General features: G+C 36.6%; 1 long non-coding RNA gene across 1 annotated transcript in view; it reads right to left on the bottom strand.

Annotated features, from left to right (window-relative positions):
* The window catches only part of LOC130683148 (uncharacterized), a 30,178-nt gene extending 25,191 nt beyond the window's left edge, over window positions 1-4,987 (bottom strand). The window contains exon 1 of the long non-coding RNA XR_008996760.1: window positions 4,860-4,987. This is a non-coding gene — a long non-coding RNA (uncharacterized LOC130683148). The remainder of the gene's footprint in view (window positions 1-4,859) is intronic.
* Between the last annotated feature and the right edge of the window lie 3,816 nt (window positions 4,988-8,803).

The raw sequence follows: 8,803 nt of genomic DNA on the forward strand, positions 1-8,803 counted from the left end.
CCCATTCTCTTAAAGTTTTCCAAAAAAACAGAAGAGGAGGAAATACTCCCAAACTCATTCTATGAAGCCAACATCACCCTATTACCAAAACCAGGCAAAAACCCCACCAAAAAAGAAAATTACAGACCAATATCTCTGATGAACGTAGATGCTAAAATACTCAATAAAATATTAGCAAACTGAATTAAAAAATATATCAAAAGGATCATACACCACAACCAAGTGGGATTCATCCCAGGGATGGTACAACATTCAAAAATCCATCAACATCATCCACCACATAAACAAAAAGAAAGACAAAAACCACATGATCATCTCCATAGATGCTGAAAAAGCATTCGACAAAATTCAACATCGATACATGATAAAAACTCTCAGCAAAATGGGTATAGAGGGCAAGTACCTCAACATAATAAAGGCCATATATGATAAACCCACAGCCAACATCATACTGAACAGCGAGAAGCTGAAAGCTTTTCCTCTGAGATCAGGAACAAGACAGGGATGCCCACTCTCCCCACTGTTATTTAACATAGTACTGGAGGTCCTAGCCACGGCAATTAGACAAAACAAATACAAGGAATCCAGATTGGTAAAGAAGAAGTTAAACTGTCACTATTTGCAGATGACATGATATTGTACATAAAAAACCCTAAAGACTCCACCCCAAACTACTAGAATTGATATCGGAATACAGCAAAGTTGCAGGATACAAAATTAACACACAGAAATCTGTGGCTTTCCTGTACACTAACAATGAACCAATAGAAAGAGAAATCAGGAAAACAATTCCATTCACAATTGCATCAAAAAGAATAAAATACCTAGGAATAAACCTAACCAAAGAAGTAAAAGACCTATACCCTGAAAACTACAAGAAACTCTTAAGAGAAATTAAAGAGGTCACTAACAAATGGAAACTCATCCCATGCTCTTGGCTAGGAAGAATTATTATCGTCAAATGGCCATCCTGCCCAAAGCAATATACAGATTTGATGCAATCCCTATCAAATTACCAACAACATTCTTCAACGAACTGGAACAAATAGTTCAAAAATTCAAATGGAAACACCAAAGACCCCGAATAGCCAAAGCAATCCTGAGAAAGTAGAATAAAGTGGTGGGAATCTCACTCCCCAACTTCAAGCTCTACTACAAAGCTATACAAATCAAGACAATTTGGTACTGGCACAAGAACAAAGCCACAGACCAGTGGAACAGATTAAAGACTCCAGACATTAACCCAAATATATATGGTCAATTAATATTCAATAAAGGAGCCATGGACATACAATGGGGAAATGACAGTCTCTTCAACAGATGGTGCTGGCAAAACTGGACAGCTACATGTAAGAGAATGAAACTGGATCACCGTCTAACCCCATACACAAAAGTAAATTCAAAATGGATCAAAGACCTGAATGTAAGTCATGAAACCATAAAACTCTTAGAAAAAAACATAGGCATAAATCTCTTGGACATAAACATGAGTGACTTCTTCATGAATATATTTCCTCGGGCAAGGAAAACAAAAGCAAAAATGAACAAGTGGGACTATATCAAGCTGAAAAGTTTCTGTACAGCAAAGGACACCAGCAATAGAACAAAAAGGTACCCTACAGTATGGGAGAATATATTTGTAAATGACAGATCTGATAAAGGCTTGACATCCAAAATATATAAAGAACTCACGCACCTCAACAGACAAAAAGCAAATAATCCAGTTAAAAAATGGGCACAGGAGCTGAACAGACACTTCTCCAAAGAAGAAATTCAGATGGCCAACAGACACATGAAAAGATGCTCCACATCGCTAGTTATCAGAGAAATGTAAATTAAAACCACAATGAGGTATCACCTCACACCAGTAAGGATGGCTACCATCCAAAAGACAAACAACAACAAATGTTGGCGAGATTGCGGAGAAAGGGGAACCCTCCTACACTGCTGGTGGGAATGTAAATTAGTTCAACCGTTGTGGAAAGCAATATGAAGGTTCTTCAAAATGCTCAAAATAGACTTACTATTTGACCCAGGAATTCCACTTCTAGGAATTTACCCTAAGGATGCAGCACTCCAGTTTGGAAAAGACATATGCACCCTTATGTTTATCGCAGCACTATTTACAATAGCCAAGAAATGGAAGCAACCTAAGTGTCCATCAGTAGATGAATGGATAAAGAAGATGTGGTACATATACACAATGGAATATTACTCAGCCATAAGAAGAAAACAAATCGTACCATTTGCAACAACATGGATGGACCTAGAGGGCATTATGCTCAGTGAAATAAGCCAAGCAGAGAAAGACAAATACCAAATGATTTCACTCATCTGTGGAGTATAAGAACAAAAGAAAAACTGAAGGAACATAACAGCAGCCGAATCACAGAACCCAAGAATGGACTAACAGTTACCAAAGGGAAAGTGACTGGGGAGAATGGGAGGGTAGGGAGGGATAAGGGCAGGGAAGAAGAAAGGGGGTATTATGATTAGCATGTATAATGTGGGGGGTGGGGGAAAGGGGAGGGCTTTGCAACACAGAGAAGACAAGTAGTGATTGTACAACATCTTACTATGCTGATGGACAGTGACTGTAATGGGGTTTGTGGGGGGGACTTGGGTTGGGGAGAGCCTAGTAAACATAATGTTCTTCATGTAATTATAGATTAATGATAACAACAACAACAAAAAAATCAGGTAACAAAAGCCTCCTATTAGATTTTTTGTATTATTTGACATACCCCTTAATTTGCCTTGCTAAGAATGGTAAAAAAGGGTGTAGTAACTACATTATCTTATGCTTGAATGAATATAAGAAAAAAGAGAGGCTTGCATTAGAGCCAGAGAGACCTAGATTGGACTTTTTGTTTTGATGCTTGCTAGTTTGAGCTGTATAATCTGGAATGAGATACTTAAGATCTCTGAATACCAATTTTCTTCAACAATATTTATTGTATGCCTACTATGTGCTATGCACTGTTCAGTGGTAAACAAAACAGGTACCATGTCCAGGTGCTGTAGAAGTACATGTAAAAGAGGTTATACAGAAGCCTGGAACGACTAACCATCAATGAGCAATTCTCCACGTGAGACCCATGTCAGTGCCATCTTAGATGAATTTCTGTGGACATTATGTCATAGACTTCAACTAATTTGCCATAGGCTATTTTTGTAACACTCCTGGGAGTATATGAAATACAGACAAGGACATTTTACATAAAACTAATACTACAAAAAAAATATTATTAAGTAGTTTGTATAAGAAGTTGGCAATCTGTTCTTTTACCATTCCTTATGGTGTGAGGTTGGGCCAATCAGTGTACAAGGGGCTGACTCTGTAGAGAAGTCTTTATTATAACTTTATCAGATGCTAATAAGCCCTGACTATCTTAGTTGTATGCTTTTTCCATTTATACTTTTTACTTCCTTGAACCTCCCCCAGTGTCACAATGAAAAGAATTCATTTCTTTCCATCTTACTTTTGCAGACATAGTTCTACACTGATTAGGATCATTGCTCTACACTGTCCTGTCTTCCTTTTTTACTTTCAATCAATCTTTCTCTTACTGCGTTGCTCCCACTGAGCTCTCAATATTCAAGCAGTCCTGGGACTAGTATCACTGATACTGGGTGGGCCTACCAGTAACCTCTACACTGAAGAAATATTTGCTCTAAAGGGGACATGGGGTTTGAGGGCAGAAAAGTTTTCTATCCTCATGTAAGAAGAATCTAAGAAAAAATATAATGAAAAGCATATAATAAACCATAAAATAGTATGGTTATTATGAAAATGAAATTTGCATATATTTATAGGAATGTAATAAAAAGCTTTCGTATTTAGCAAAAGGCAACTTCTATGTCACAGAAATAACCTTCCTGGACTCAACAGTAAATTCCTATAGAAGGGCATTCATCTGAAATACAGATATATTAGAGGCATAAATAATGATCATTAAATGTTCATCATCTGAAAAGAACTTAGAAAAAGAAGAGGAATAAGAAAATATAACAAGGACATATGCACAAGGTATATTGGTAAATTCACAACTGGAAGCAATACAAAAAGTGAGACCTGAATATGTATTCATATTCAAGTTATTGAATATACATATTCAAGATGTGGATGGAAAAGTATGAGCAAAAATCAAGAGATAAGATTATAAACATTTACTTTTCTAGGAAAAGGGTGTAAGAAAATACATAGTAGAGCTCTGGTCAACCCAAAACTCAGGTGGTGACACTGACATTCCTAAAAAGGCACTCCTCATTCTCAGGCACCCCAACAGGTAAATGACCCCAGTAATCAGACCACAGGGGAGGTCGTAAATACTAAAGGTTATCAATTGTTTGCTTATTTTTATTTTTGCCTCTGGCAATATCTGTATCTGAAACAAGACAAAACCTATAAGCAAAAAAAACCACCACTCTGCTTCTATCATATTATCCCACTTTTCTAAGCAGTTCATGATTTCCAACCCATGGGTTTAGGAGATCCTGTAACTGCTGGGCTACTAACTCAGCCTCCTTTGAGCTACTTCTCCATAGTGGACCAGTGAACATTCAGTTACCATAACCGGTGCCTTAGATTTCTTTCTCCTGTTAGAATAAATGGTTTGCTGAGCACACAAAAAAAGTCAACATTCTGGAAAGCATAAGATCTAGATACCATGTACAATTCTAATAAGAAACAGGGATGGATCTTAGCCTGTATGAAATTTATATGATCTAATTCCATCACCAATTAATAAGTATCTTCATGCAAATCATGCAATTTCTGTCTGCTTTTTAAAATTTTGTCTTACTCTGTATAAACAAATCCCTGAAAATATTCATTTAATTGGTATAATACTTCATACCTTTTGCTGTTTTCACAAGTCCCAATGGTGTCTTGCAGGCATAGTTTTAGTCTCTGTACAAATTTTAATTTTCCATTAGGATTAACAAAAGAGACTACTTGCGTTTGAATAGTGGTGGTTGCAGATTTCTATAAAACAGCACTGAAAAACAAAAAGAGAAGTCACAAATCCCTTTCTCAGAGGCAAGTACAGATCAGTTCTTACTTTTGATCCAGGCAGAAAGCCAAACCTAGAATAAAAGAAGCCGTATGTATGTGTTAGAACATTGCCCCAAATTATGAAGTTAACTTTTGATGGCTTTTGAAGGATGATAGAAATATAATGCTCAGACTACAAAACTTTAAAAATATTTTATAAATAGTTTGAGGTAATTTTTTAAAAAAAGAAGAAACAGCATAATAAAAGAACCATAGCCTTCATCAAGACTGATGATTGCAGAGAGCAGCTATGGTATTTAAAGGTTTACCAGTTTCCCTAAACTCAAGTGCAGCTGAAACTTGTTCCCAGATATTTTTATCCATGTCCCAAACAAGAAAGATCCCTGACCAAACAGGAGAGAGCCTGTAAAACTGCCCACCCTCATCCCCCTTCCTGATACTCATTTGTGCTTAAAGGTGATAAAAAAAAAAAAAAGTGAGCCATCCTATTAGAAACTCTCTTTTATTTGAGCAGTTCAGGAAGACTGATCCTAACCGCTCCAGGCTAGAAAGAGTCTAAGGATCTAAACAAGTGGATCTCAACTAGGAGCAATTTGCCCCAATTTGGCATGGAACATTTGGCATGTCCAGGGCCATTTCTGATGGTCACAACTGCAGGTGGGGAACTGCTACTGGCATCTAATGAGTAGAAGCCTGGAATTAAGCAAAACATCTGACAGTGTATGGCCAGCCCCTGACAGGATGGCATTATGGCCCAAAATATCAAGTATGTTGGTATAGAGCAATATGCCCTGGTTCAGCCCAATTTGTGAGGAAGCATGGTCATTTCATTGATTTTTTACCTTGGAGGTCCTCATTTTAAGCAGCCATTTGGTGGGGCTTCTCCCACTATTTCTGAGCTGAGAAATCCTCCTTGTAGGCAATTACTTGGAGCCCACAGCCCTGCTCCTGTCTTCCAACAGGCCTGCCTCTCAGATCCTGACCTGCAGGGGCCTTTGTTCTTTGGCTTTTCCCAGCCTACCTGGAATAGTCTAAATTAAGTAAAATGACATTGGAATTTGCTTCCATCTCTAGGCCAAGCAGTGTGTTTGACAATGAGCATAAACAAAAATAAATTTCAAGAATAGCTTGGAATTTGAATCTACTTCAGGAATTCATACACATAATCATATATTATGAAGTGATATATTTAATCAAGAAAATGCTTATTTACCATATAACAAAAAACAAGATATATTAAAATGTTCTAATTTTTTAAAATATCTGTGCAAAGTGGTCAACATTCTTTTCTTGAGAAGGAAAAATAATATTCTGAGGTTATTTACTTCATTTATTTTGGAGTTAAAATAATGGTGAGAATAAGCACCATTCTGCAGCAACATAATAGGTTAGAAACTCGTTTCCAGTTTTTCATTTGAAATTAATTAGTCCATGAGGCCCGGAATTCTGGAATCACTGTTCTAGTCTAGCCAATGGCCAACAGTTCACAACCAAATCATCAGGTACACTTGAGTTAAACAATTTTGCCTCTTTCTGGGGAAGACCATGCCATATTTGGCCAGTCCCATTGGAAAGCTCTTTATGTTGAGGCAAAAGAAAACATTTGTAACCATCTCCTAACAATTCATTGGTTCCTGGTTCTTGTCCTTCCCTCTGGCTACAGCGCTAAGCGATGATGGGTATCGTGCCCATCCTGAACTTTGTCTTCTCTCCCTCAAGCATTGGCCACACACGGCGCTTCACGTGGCACAACTCACCATTCTGGTCATGTCCTCTAAACAGCTTCCAGTTTCTATAAAACTGAGCAATATAAGTTTTGACTGAAGCAAAGTCTAATAGTACTATCATTTTTCTGTTTTAGATATTTCACTCATACTGTTCAGCAGGCCTCAGTAGTATTGACACATGAAATCATAGTCAAATCAAATAATAGATATTTAAACAAAATCTTTTAACCCACATGCCCCCCTACTGTGTACACATGCAATTGGTGGGGTTTTTATTTGATTTGAGGTTAGGATTTTTTTTTATTCATCTCTCCTGAATTTTATCTTGTTATTGTCAGCACATTGTTCTACCCTGCTAAGATGTTTAAAAATATTTTTCTTCTAAAACATTTCAAACATGTGGGAAATTAGACTAATATAATGAAAACCTATGTGCCCAAACCAAGATGTAATAGATATTAACATTATACCATATTTTCTTTAGGTTATTTTTTTAGAAAACCAAATATTAAATATAGTTGTAGTCCAATTGATGTGTCTGAAATCCCATCCCCTCCCATCTCCTCAGTAAAGGTGCTATGCATTCTTCTCATCCCAGATTTATATAACTAATCCTACATATGCATACATATATATATTTATACATATATTTATATATATATGTTATATAAAATTTAAATGTATGTTATCATAGAATATGAGTCATTCTATAACTTGGTTTCTTAACCCTTGTTTCTGTTACTTATCCTTGTTGAAACGTGTACTACCAGTTCTTTTGTTTTTACTTGTTCATTTACCCAGTCTCCTATTTTCTCCATTTCAAATAATGCTTGTGTAAGCATCTTTAAACACATCATCTTACATCCATGAATAATAGCGGCTCCAGGACAAATATCTAAAAGTAAAATTTCTGGGTTATAGTTACATATCATCACTTCAAATAGATATTGTCAATTTGCTTTTTAAATCAATAGTACTAATTATATTTCTACCAATAGTGAAACTGAGAGTTGCATTATTCCACATCCTTGGCAAGAAAATAGAAAATGTTGCCCAGCTGAATTTATATGGAGAAGTAATAACTAACCAATTTTCACCTATAAAATTTAATACTTATTTGCATTCTGATGAGCTGATGCCCCAATATGATTAATCAGTGAACATTCATTGTCATTCTGAATGTTGCTTAGTTTGGATATCATTCAGGATAAATATAATCAGGATTCCAAAATCAGATGACAAAAAATAAAAAAGCATGATATAATTGTACTTAACACATCTGGGTACAAAAATCCCAAATAAAATGTAGCCTTCAAAAATCCAACAGTGTACTTTTTAATCATGCCACTATAATCACCTAGTGTTATCCAAGTACAATTCTACATCAAATATCATTCAATGAATCAGTGATGTCGATGGAACTTCTGAACTAAAGATCACCTAAAATTCTCTCCTCTGTCAGAGTAACAAACACTGGCAAAGGAGGTCAAATCAACATTTTTAGAACTCTGGAAATTAACTAGTTTTAAAACAATCTGGGGAGCATTTATTCAAGAAAAACAGCTGAATCTCAGTAAGAGCTAAATGACCTTTGCAGCATTTGAACTTGGCCAATTTCCATACCCCTCTTCTCAGCTCCATGATACCCCAACAATCCCACAATCACAGGAAAACCAGAAGCTTAGCAGCCACTGGAGGCAGCAGCATAGAATTGGAGTTTCTCCAAAGCTCCACTCACATGGCTTGTCTTTATTTCACCAGACTCAAGTTTCCCAATGCAAATAGCTTCTTCCCTGCAGGTGCTTATCAAAGATATTCATCTGCAACTGTTTAATATCTTGGCTGCCTAAGATAGCAATAATGGCTAGGGCAAACCACAAGGTGACCAGAAAACTTGAAAGGAAATGTGGGAGAAGTGGATTACCCTAAGGAGCTTTGAAAAGTTCCAGTACCTCCTGGAAATCTAGATGGCCACATACATGTGAAGGGATTGTTTACACTTAGGTCTGTGCACATGCTCAGGAAAAATTTGAGAAATTCCTTCACACCCACCTCTGGC

The sequence above is a fragment of the Manis pentadactyla genome, chromosome 3 (assembly GCF_030020395.1).
Source record: "Manis pentadactyla isolate mManPen7 chromosome 3, mManPen7.hap1, whole genome shotgun sequence".
Classification (NCBI taxonomy): domain Eukaryota; kingdom Metazoa; phylum Chordata; class Mammalia; order Pholidota; family Manidae; genus Manis; species Manis pentadactyla.